Source organism: Eulemur rufifrons, chromosome 2 (assembly GCF_041146395.1).
Source record: "Eulemur rufifrons isolate Redbay chromosome 2, OSU_ERuf_1, whole genome shotgun sequence".
Classification (NCBI taxonomy): Eukaryota; Metazoa; Chordata; class Mammalia; order Primates; family Lemuridae; genus Eulemur; species Eulemur rufifrons.
Genome location: NC_090984.1, coordinates 5,039,494 through 5,051,627, shown reverse-complemented (window position 1 = coordinate 5,051,627; position 12,134 = coordinate 5,039,494). Strand labels below are relative to the sequence as shown.

General features: G+C 41.3%; 1 pseudogene; it reads right to left on the bottom strand.

Annotated features, from left to right (window-relative positions):
- LOC138399495 (cytochrome P450 4F2-like) overlaps window positions 1-12,134 on the bottom strand; it is an 859,494-nt pseudogene that overhangs the window by 403,361 nt on the left and 443,999 nt on the right.

Below are 12,134 nucleotides of genomic sequence, written 5' to 3'. Positions count from 1 at the left end.
CGAGGCCTGCTCTAGACTGTAGGTCTCAGACAGCCCCACCCCCACATGCAGACTTTTCTGCTGAGTGGGGCCATTCCAGCCCCTCCCTGGCAGCTTTGCCCAGAGGCAAAGAACAGACCTTTGACCTCTGCTAACAGCATCTGTGGAGCTTGAGGGAAGGCTCCCTCAACCCAGCTCTGCCCAGCCTCACTAACCCACCTGCCTCCACTGAGGTGCAGAATAAGGACACACCTGGAAGTCCCAGGGCCCCACCCACCACGTGAGGCACTAGAGTGTCTCTCCAGAGGAACGAGAGCAGGACCCAAAAACAACACTGCAGCCTGCCCCTCCCAGCAAGCGCCACCTACTGACAGGGAGGTCATTCTGCACACCCTTTTACTGCGTCTACTGACTCATCATATAGGGTGTGGTCAAATCTCACCCACAAACACCACCTACTGGCTCAGAGACTAAACAGGGTGTGTCATTATCCAAATGAATATCTAAAGGCAAGAAGCAGCAGCTGATCCAGATAGGAAGGAATCAGCGAAAGAACTCCGGAAGTATGAAGAATCAAATGGAAATCACACCCCCAAAGAGAAACACCAGCTCTCTAGCAATGGAAGTTAACCAAACTCAGAGCACCAAAATGACAGAAGAAGAATTTCAAACATGGATCATCAGAAAACTCAGTGATATGCAAGAAAAAATGGATAACCAACACAAAGAAACCACAAAAAAAATCCAGGATTTGGAAGAAAAATTCACTAAAGAAATCGAAATATTAAAGAAAAATCAAACTAAACTCCTGGAAATGAAGAATTTATTCAGGGAACTACAAAACACAGTGGAAAGCCTCAAGAGCAGGGTAGATCAAACAGAAGACAGAATCTCAGAGATCAAAGATACACCTTCCAATTAAAGAAGTCAGTCATAAAGATAGAGCAAAGAAATAAGAGAAAAGACCAGAGTCTGCAAGAAATGTGGGATTATGTGAAGAAACCTAATGTGAAAGTTATGGGCATTCCTGAGGGTGAAGAAGATAATATGCAAGGGTTGGATAAGCTATTTGAAGATATAATTGAGGAAAATTTCCCAGGCCTTGCTAAAAATCTAGATATACAGGTACAAGAAGCCCAAAGGACCCCTGGGAGATTCATTGCAAATAGGAAGACACCAAGTCATGCAGTCATCAGACTGACCAAAATATCCACTAAAGAGGCCCTTCTTCAAACTATAAGGTGAAAGAAACAAGTGACATACAAAGAGAAAAGCCCATCCAAATAACACCAGATTTCTCAACTGAAACCTTACAAGCAAGAAGAGACTGGGGCCCCATTCTCACTCTTCTGAAACAGAATAATGGCCAGCCTAAAATCTTGTACCCAGCAAAGCTAAGTTTTGTACATGAAGGAGAAATTAAGACATTCTCTAATAAACAAAGACTGAGGGAATTCACCAAGACAAGACCAGTCCTCCAAGAAGTACTCAAAACAGAGTTGCACATGGACTAGCACAAGAAACACTCACGAATGTAAAACTACTCAAAAGCTAAAGATCAAAGGCCAGATACCACAATGGCTAAAGAGAGAAAACAAAGCAATTAAGGTCTACCCAACAGGATGAACACAAATCTGCCCCACCTATCAGTTCTCTCAATAAATGTGAATGGCTTGAACTCCCCACTCAGGAGACATAGTCTGGCCCAATGGGCAGAAAAATACAAGCCAAGTATCTGCTGTCTTCAGGAAACCCACCTAACCTGCAAAGATGCATTTAGACTGAAAATAAAGGGATGTAAATCAATATATCAAGCAAACAGAAGCCAAAAGAAGGCTGGCATGGCAGTTTTAATTTCAGATAACTTAGTATTTAAATCAACAAAAGTAATGAAAGACAAAAATGGTCACTACATACTGGTGAAGGGTACAGTTCAACAAGAAAACATAACTATATTTAATATACCTGCACCCAACTTAGGTGCACCCAGATTCATAAAGCAAACCCTACTTGATCTAAACCAAATGATAAACAGCAACACCATAATAGCCAGAGCCTTCAAATCCCTGCTGACAGCACAGGACAGATCCTCCAAAAAGAAAATAAACAAATAAATAATGGGCTTAAACAGAACGCTAGAACAAATGGGCCTGATTGACATTTACAGGACATTCTACCCAAAATCCACTGAATGTATGTTCTTCTCATCAGCTCATGGGACATTCTCTAAGATTGACCATATCCTAGAACACAAAGCATGTCTTAAAAAATTTAAACAAATAGAAATTATACCATGCATCTTCTTAGATCACAGTGGAATAAAAATAGAAATTAACCCTAACAGAAATTCTCATTTCTACTCAAAGTCATGGAAGCTAAACAACCTTCTCCTGAACAATTATTTTATAAATGAAGAAATCAAGACAGAAATCAAAAGATTCTTTTAACTAAATGACAAAGGAGACACAGGTTATCAAAATCTGTGGGACACAGCTAAAGCAGTCCTGAGAGGAAAATTTATTTCCATAAATGCCTATATCAAAAAGACAGAAAACTTACAAATAGATAACCTAATGAATAGACTCAAAGAGCTGGAGAAAGAAGAATGGACTGACCCCAAACCCAGCAGAAGGAGAGAAATTAATAAGATCAATCAGAACTAAATGAAATGGACAACAGAAAAACCATATGGGAGATTAATGAAACAAAAAGTTGGTTCTTTGAAAAGATAAACAAAATTGACATGTCTTTGGCTAGACTAACCAAGAGCAGAAAAGAAAAATCTCTAATAACCTCCATCAGGAACATGAAAGGAGAAATCCCAACCGATGCCACAGAGATACAAGATATCATCTTTGAATTCTACAAAAACCTTTATGCATACAAACTGGAAAACATGGAGGAAATGGACAAATTTTTAGAAACACACAGCCTCCCTAGGCTCAATCAGGAAGAAATAGAATACCTGAACAGACCAATATCAAGAACTGAAATCAAAACAGAAAAAAAAAACCTTCCCCCCCCAAAATAAAAACCTTCCCAAAAAGAAAAGCCCCAGACCAGATGATTTCACACCCGAATTTTACCACACTTACAAAGAACTGGTGCATATCCTACAAAAATTATTCTACAACATTGAGAAGTATGGAATTCTCCCAAACACATTTTATGAAGTAAACATAACTCTGATACCAAAACCAGGAAAGGATGCAACAAAAAAAGAAAACTACAGACCAATATCCCTTATGAATATGGATGCGAAAATTCTCAATAAAATCCTAGCAAATCGAATCCAGGTGCTTACCAAGAAAATAATCCATCATGTCCAAGTGGGCTTCATCCCAGAGATGCAGGGATGGTTCAACATATGCAAATCTATAAATTTAATTCACCACATAAATAGAAGCAAAAACAAAGAAAATATGATCCTCTCAATAGATGAAGAAAAAGCATTTGATAAAATTCAACACCCTTTTATGATAAGAACACTTAATAAAATATGCATAGATGGGGCCTATCTAAAAATGATACAAGCCATATATGACAAACCCACATCCAACATCTTACTGAATGGGGAAAAATTGAAAGCATTCCCACTTAGAACTGGAACCAGACAAGGTTGCCCACTGTCCCCATTACTTTTCAACATACTGCTGGAAGTCCTTGCAAGAGCAATCAGGCAAGAAAGCAGAATCAAGGGTGTCCAAACAGGGACAGAAGGGACCAAACTCTCACTCTTTGCTCATGGTATGATATTATGTCTAGAAAACCCCAAGGATTCAACCAAGAGACTCCTAGAATTGATAAATGAATTCAGTAAAGTCTCAGGATACAAAATCAATACACACAAATCAGAGGCATTGATATATGCCAATAACAGTCAAACGGACAACCAAATGAAGGACTCAATATCCTTCACAATAGCAACAAAGAAAATAAAATACCTAGGAATATATTTAACTAAGGAGGTAAAAGACCTCTGCAGGGAGAACTGTGAAACACTGAAGAAGGAAATCACAGAGCACGTAAACAGGTGGAAAACCATACCATGCTCCTGGATTGGAAGAATCAACATTGTTAAAATGTCTATGCTACCCAAACTGATCTACAGATTCAATGCAATCCCTATTAAATTACCAACATCATTTTTCACAGATATAGAAAAAATAATTTTATGCTTTGTATGGAACCAGAGAAGACCCCATTTAGCAAAAGCAATTTTAGGCAATAAGAACAAAATGGGAGGTATTAATTTACCAGACTTCAAACTATACTACAAGGCTGTGGTTATTAAAACAGCTTGGTATTGGCACAAGAACAGGGACATCAACCAGTGGAACAGAACTGAGAATCCAGATATAAAACCATCCTCATATAGCCATCTAATCTTTGACAAAGCAGACAAAAACATACTCTAGGGTAAAGAATCCTTATTCAATAAATGGTGCTGGGAAAACTGGATAGCCACATGTAGAAGACTGAAACAGGACCCACACCTTTCACCTCTCACAAAAATCAAATCACGGTGTATAACAGACTTAAACCTTAGGTGTGAAGCTATTAGAATTCTAGAAGAAAATGTGGGAAAGACTCTTACAGACATTGGCCTAGGCAAAGAATTTATGAAGAAGACCCCAAAGGCAATCACAGCAACAACAAAAATAAATAAATGGGACCTGACTAAATTAAAAAGCTTCTGCACAGCCAAAGAAACTGTCGTGAGAGTAAACAGAAAACCTACAGAATGGGAAAAAATTTTCGCATGCTACACATCCGATAAAGGACTGATAACTAGAATCTATTTAGAACTCAGGAAAATCAACAAGAAAAATCAAACAACCCTATCAAAAAGCGGGCAAAGGACATGAATAGAAATTTTTCAAAAGAAGACAGAAGAATGGCCAAGAAACATATGAAAAAATGCTCAACATCTCTAATCATCAGGGAAATGCAAATCAAAACCACAATGAGATATCACTTAACTCCAGTGAGAATGGCCTTTATCAAAAAGTCCCAAAACAATAAATGTTGGCATAAATACAGAGAGACAGGAACACTCATACACTGCTGGTAGGATTGCAAACTAGTGCAACCTCTGTGGAAAGCAATATGGAGATACCTTAAACAGATACAAGTACACCTACCATTTGATCCAGCAATCCCATTATTGGGCATCTACCCAAAAGAACAAAAGACATTCTATAAAAAAGACATCTGCACCCAAATGTTTATAGCAGCACAATTCACAATTGAAAAGATGTGGAAACAACCCAAGTGCCCATCAATACATGAGTGGATTAGTAAAATGTGGTATATGTATACCATGGAGTATTACTCAGCTATAAGAAATAACGGGGATATAGAATCTCTTATGTTCTCCTGGATAGAGTTGGAACCCATTCTACTAAGTGAAGTATCCCAAGAATGAAAAAATAAGCACCACATGTAGTCACCATCAAATTGGTTTCACTGATCATTGCCTAAGAGCACATTTAAGAATAACATTAATTGGGTGTCGGTCAAAGGTAGGGGGGAGGGGATGGGTGCATACATACATAATGAGTGCGATGCGCACTGTCTGGGGAATGGACATGCTTGAAGCTCTGACTCGGTGGGGTGGAGGCGCAAGGGCAATATAGGTAACCTAAACTTCTGTGCCCCCATAATATGCTGAAATAATAAAAAAAGAATAATAGGTAGAATAGGAAAGCTAGGTTATTTCCTGGTTTTTCCTCCAACTTCATTATTTCACTCAGAAGAGATTCTCTGAAGATCAAAATTAGTATCTCATAGCCAAGCACAGAAAGACAAATCTTGCATGTTCTCACTCATATGTGGGAGCTAAATATTAAAGACAATTTATCACATGGAGACAAAGAGGAGGATGATGGTTACCAGAGGCTGGGAAGGGTGGCAGGGAGGGGGAGATAAAGTGGGAATGGTTATTGGGTGCAAAAATATAGTTAGATAGATAGAATGAATAATGTTTGATAGCACAACAAAGTGACCATAATCAGGATATATTTTAAAATAACTAAAAGAGTGGAATCGGAATGTTCCCAACAGAAAAAAATGATAAATGCCTGAAGTGACAGGTGACCCAATTACCCTGATGTGATTAATTCACTTTGTGTGCCTGCATCAACACATCACATGGACCCTATAAAGATACACAACTATTCTATACCAATAATAATTAAAAATTTTAAAAAGATAACATTGTGTGCAAAGGTGTCCATGCTAAAAAAATAAATAAATAAACAATATTTTCACATCCCCTTCTTTCACAAGAGGACAAATGAAGACTGTTCAATTATCTGACACCATTGTTTGGATGTTGATCTTCCAGAATGTTCAGTTATCCACCACAGCGCTCTCCCACTGTCCCAGAACTGAGAGTTGGAAAATGCTTTTTGCTATCCTCCGGGGATCATTCTGGTCTCAAATTCTCCAGATCCCATGGCTGTTAATTTTCTCTCTGACAAAAAGGGGAGATGAAAAAGAAGCTTTCTGATGTAACGTTGTCCTCCAGAGTCTCCCTACTCAGAAAATTTTGTCAAAAACCTTATAAACTGAGGCAGATTCATTAAGCAAAGTCACTGGATTCCAGGGAGGTTTGATCAAGGAGGCATCCCATAATATGGACAATCGAGGTACATAATAGGGGTGGAGAGAGGAGGTCTCTAGGATCCTGGCAAGTAGAAGTGGGAGCCAGGAACCCCACTGTTAGGGGGACTCTCTAAAATCTAGGCGTGATGTCAACAGAGATATTGATGGCAAGCAACACCCGAGGAGCTGGAGGTTTGATGTTCATGTCATGACCATGCCCGGTTTGAGTATATACAGGCATTTGGAGGGGAAGAGAGATGCTATCAGCCTGTTGATGTTCCCCTCCTCGCAGGTGGGCATCTGAGCATTTCACCAAGTCCTCAGAGGAGGTCACCTTTTTAAAGTCTGTGCTTGAATTCCATAGCAGCTGCTGGAGTGGGAAGACTTCCAGCACTTGGCAATTGCTGGGCGGTTAGACCTAGGACGTGGTGCCTGGCAAATCTCAGAGACACCTTCAGCTGCCCTCCAGGGGCAGCCAGGAACAATGACTCCCTGAAGCAGTTTTCAAACATCAAATCAGATTACCTTGGAGGGCCAGAACAGAAATACCCAAAGCTCAGTTCAACTGGCAGAGAAGAGAGAATTATCTGACTTGAAATCGGTCAGAGGGAGATTCAGTTTCCAGCTCTGCCAGTCAATTCCTTTGTCACCTTTAGACCCCTGTCACAACATTCAGTATTTCCCGCGTGGATTTCATTCATTGAGCAAATGCTTCTGGTGTACTTGTGCCTCATGGGAAAGAGGGTTAAATAGACACACAGCCCCCCCCCCACAAAAAGGGAAATGCTTTGTGAACTGGGCTATCAAGGAATTGTTTTTCTTATTATTACTAAACTAGCAAAGGCCGACAAAGACAGAACTGCAGTGTGACTTTCATGGGCTGGGAAGACACCCTTACCTCCATGGGCTCCTTCCTCCGAAAACATAATATTAAAAGTTATATTTTCAGCTGGTTGTTTGTAGAAAGATACTTCTACTCCAAGCTAGATAGAGTCATCTTTTTTATTCTGAATTTAAAAGAAATTAAAACCTTTTTGTGGGCCCTCGGTTTCCTGTGCTTATGAAGAAGGGGCTCCATCACGGACGGAGGATGCTGTGAAGGCTTTATTGGCAACAGGGTGTCAACTAACCCTAATGCTTCTTCACTCACCTCTCATTTTTAGCAAAGGGCATCAGATCTTCAATGCAAGCAGCAATGAAAAAAGTGGAAAAGGGAGGAGTTTGGGGGTCTTCGTCCTAAGGTACCAGAGAGCAGATTTAATACAAAGAAGTTATCCAGCCAGGCTCAACCTAAACCAAGATCTGTCTATGTCCAGTCCTGCCTGCCTGACTGGGGAAGGTGGGTTTAGTGCAGGGAACCATCTTTCCCTAAAATGTCCTGAAGGAATAATATGTCCCAGGGCCAAGACAAACCATGACATAAGGGGATCGCAATCCTATTCAAGAAGCTACTTGCATGGGGATTCTAAAATGCAGTGCTTTCAGGAAGGCGCTTCATTGTAGATGCATCATTAACAGAGAGGCCACCTGAATTTCTGGAAGGAAAGGTGAGGCCAGTGAAACCCAGGGTGAAGTGTGTGAGAGGAAGAAGGGAGACTTTCACCAGGAGGACATTGAGGACATCCCAGATTGTCTCCAAAGGCAGAGGACACAATAAACCAGGGCCGGTGGTGTGGGTGCACATCGTGTCCCTGGCCAATCAATGCTTCTTGGAGGTAAACCAGAATGAGTCGACCTGCATGGTATCTTCTCAAGACAGAGCCTGAAAATCTGTTGATCGGCTTACCCGTCAGCTGAAAGGACCACCATGCCAGCACTGGGTGAGTGACCAGGGGCGTACCAGAGCAAACACATCAAAAAGACCATGCACCCTATGTCTGGTGAGGTAGCTTCAGCCCCAGGATGCGGAGTAAGACAATCATTAAACACAGGAGCTAAACACAACATGATTGGAGCAAGAGAACTAAAGTTTTCCTGGGGAATCAGGTCCTTCATGGTCTATTACAGTTCTGGTAGCAGAAAGTCAGATGTGAAGGGGAAAGCAGGAACTCTGGATTGACATCAGCTGTTATTTAAAAATTTATTTCTTGGCCAGGCACAGTGGCTCACACCTGTAATCCTAGCACTTTGGGAGGCCGAGGTAGGAAAATCGCTTGAGTCCCAGAGTTCTAGTTCAGCCTGGACAATATAGCAAGACCCAATCTTTACCAAAAAAAATACATTTTTTAAAAAAAAAGTAAATAAAATTTGATTCTACCACTTGTTCACTGGGTGATCTTGGACTGGTGCCTTAGTTTCCTGCCATAAAAAAAGTACCACAAACTGGGGGGCCTAAAATAGCAGGAATGTATTCTCTCGCAGTTCTGAAGGCCAGCAGACTGGGACTGGCAGAGTTGGCCCGTTCCGGAGTTTCGGGGAGACAATCCTTCCCATGCCTCTCTCTCAGCTTCTGGTGGCTCCAGGTGTTTCTGGGCTTATAGACGCATCACTCTAGTCTCTGCCTCCGTCTTCACATGGTCTGCTTTTCTTTCTTTCTCTGTGTGTCCCCTCCTCTTCTTATAAGGACACCGGTTACTAGATTTGGGGCACACACTAAATCCAGGAGGATTTCATCTCCAGATCTTAACTAACTACATTTGCAAAGGCACCGTTACCAAATAAAGTCATAATTTTACTTTCCAGGTGCACTTGATTTGAGGGGACAGGAGGACATTATTCAACCAAGATTAATCAGTTACTCTGCTTCTTGGGAATCTCTGTTCCCTCATCCACACAATGCACACGATAATGACACCTGCTGGTGAGAATCAACTGAAAAATCATGACTAAAATACGTAGAATTATCCAGGCCAAAATGTCAATTATGCCACAGTTAAGAAACCCTTCAACTGAAACTCATCAGCCCTCTCTGACCTTAATGTGGCACGTGGTCTATGGTAAAGCCTTAACAGTAACCAACTTCGTTTTTCACCTTTAAGGATGGGAGTGGGGACATGTGTCCAAAGAGAAGAACCAAGTCTATCGTCCACTTGAAAATCCTTTGTCACAGTTCAGAAGGAATGTTTGGCTATGCATTGGCCTTAAAGGATGAGGATTAAAGAATGAAACTTTCTCTAAACAGAGATGCGGAGACAGAGAAATTCCTCCACGAGGTAAGCTGAGACTGGTTTTGTTAATAGCTCCTTTAAATGTATATGGAAATGAAATTTCACAGAGAAATCTCTAGTCTTGCGTGTGACATGAAGCTCGTCTCTGCTGGAACACCAAGTCAATGGGCTCAAGAGACTTCTCAGAGGCTCTATCCAACATCAGAAAAGGGCTGATGAGTTTAAATTAAAGGTCCTTTGACCTTGGCACTATTGACATTTGGGATCAGATAATTCTTTGCCATGGGGGCCGCCCTGTGCATTGCGGCATGTAGAGCCGCATTCCTGGTCTCCGCCACTCCGTGCTGGCAGCATCCCCCTGGTCGTGATGACTAAAAATGTCTCCAGATACTGCCAATGTCCCCTTGTGGGGAGAAGGAGGAAAAATCACCTCTGGTTGAGAGCACTGAGTTGGGGTAAGAAGGGAAGAACTGTCATTTCAGGAGAGCTTGGCTGAGAATGAGCTAGAATTGGTCCATTTTTGCCATGCCACTGGACCAGAGTTATAATGTTGAATAATGTCAACAAAAAGAGCTAATATGTGCATTGCGCAGTCTCACTAAATACCAGACACTGAGCTAAGCTCTGGGCGTATCTTACCATACAAAGGGATATTAGAAGTCACACAGCCAATCTTTTTAATGTTTGCATTTCCTTTACAATATAAATAATAGTTGTTCACTTAAATCAAGAAACTACCATATGTGGGTCATTTTGCTAAGTTCTTCAATTCATTATCTCATTTAATCTTCATAGGAACTCCTACAAGGATAGTGTTATTTAGCCCCACATGCAGGTGGGGAAATGAGTCCCAGGAAGGCTGAATAACTCGCCCAAACTCACAAGGCTAGGATGCAGCTGAGTTGACATTCAAATCTTGCTGTTTAAGCCCAGAGTGCATTCTTTTAACTACATGTCAAACAATCCATACACACCATCTTCCTTCTTGGGATGACCTTGCTTTCTCGATCTGCCTAGAAAATTATTCCTGCTGATTTTCAATACTCAGCTGAAAGGTCTCCTTTTCTGTGACATTTTTTTCTAACCACTATCACTCCAAGGCAAAGCTGGGCTCTAGACCTCTCCGAGAACCCACAGCACCATGTATATGTCTCTGTTGCTTCTCTTTTCATACGGTCCTGAACTGGTTTGCTTAGCTGCTTGCATCCCTACCAAACTCTAAGTGCTTTGCAGGCCTTGCTAAGGAGTCTTTGTATTTCCAGCCCATCCATTGTTGATTGAATAGGACAGACTTGACCTCATGAAGCTCTAGCGTGCTATTGTTGGGTAGATTTCATTCCTGTAGAATGTTTTGTTCGACAGAACCACAACTGGCCTGTCTGATTCCCAAGCACAAGTGAAGTGGGCTAGTTAGGTCTCCCCTTCCCTTCTCATAGCAGTTTGTTAGATTTTGACAGCAGCTCTCACCTGTCCAGAAAGACCTCCCTCAACCATGTCATCCAAAGATATTTTCCCTAGCAAGTTCCTATACGATCACTCTGTTTATGTTTTTTACATTTATTTCTATTTAAAAAGTATCTGGTTTACTTCTTTCTTCTCTCTCTCTCTGCAATGAAACTCTGAGCCTCATGCATGGAAGCATGACCTTGTTCATCTTTTTCACTACTGTGTTCCTTCTGCCTCCTTCAGTGACTCACGCTAAGGAGGAGCTCAATTAACCGTCATTGAATGAAAGAATGAATGAATGAATGAATGAATAGTTGGGGACAAAAATAAAAATGTGTAGTAATCTAAGAAAGCCTTAAGGCCAGGCACGGTGCTCACACCTGTAATCCTAGCACTCTGGGAGGCCAAGGTGGGTGGATTGTTCGAGACCAGCCTGAGCTCAGGAGTTCGAGACCAGCCTGAGCAAGAGCAGGACCCCATCTCTACTAAAAATAGAAAGAAATTAGCTGGACAACTAAAAATATATAGAAAAAAAAAATTAGCCAGGCATGGTGGCACATGCCTGTGGTCCCAGCTACTCCAGCTACTCGGGAGGCTGAGGCAGGAGGATCGCTTGAGCTCAGGAGTTTGAGGTAGCTGTGAGCTAGGCTGATGCTGTGGCACTCTAGCCTGGGCAACAGAGTGAGACTCTGTCTCAAAAAAAAAAGAAAGAAAGAAAGAAAGAAAGAAAGAAAGAAAGAAAGACACCGATGAGACGATGAATGAGAAGGGACTGCCCTGACCTAACAAAGAATATTTGATGTTCTTACTCTCAACCTCACCTTCCAATAAGCAAACTCATACTGTCCTGAAACACCACTTGCACACATCGTCTCCAATACTGAGAACTTCTGAATTATGTTCTGGACTATTTCAACACTATGAACTTTTGGACTCTGTCTCAAAAAGAAAGCCTTAAACTCCAGCTTTAGTGTGACATCGAGGTGAGCAAAA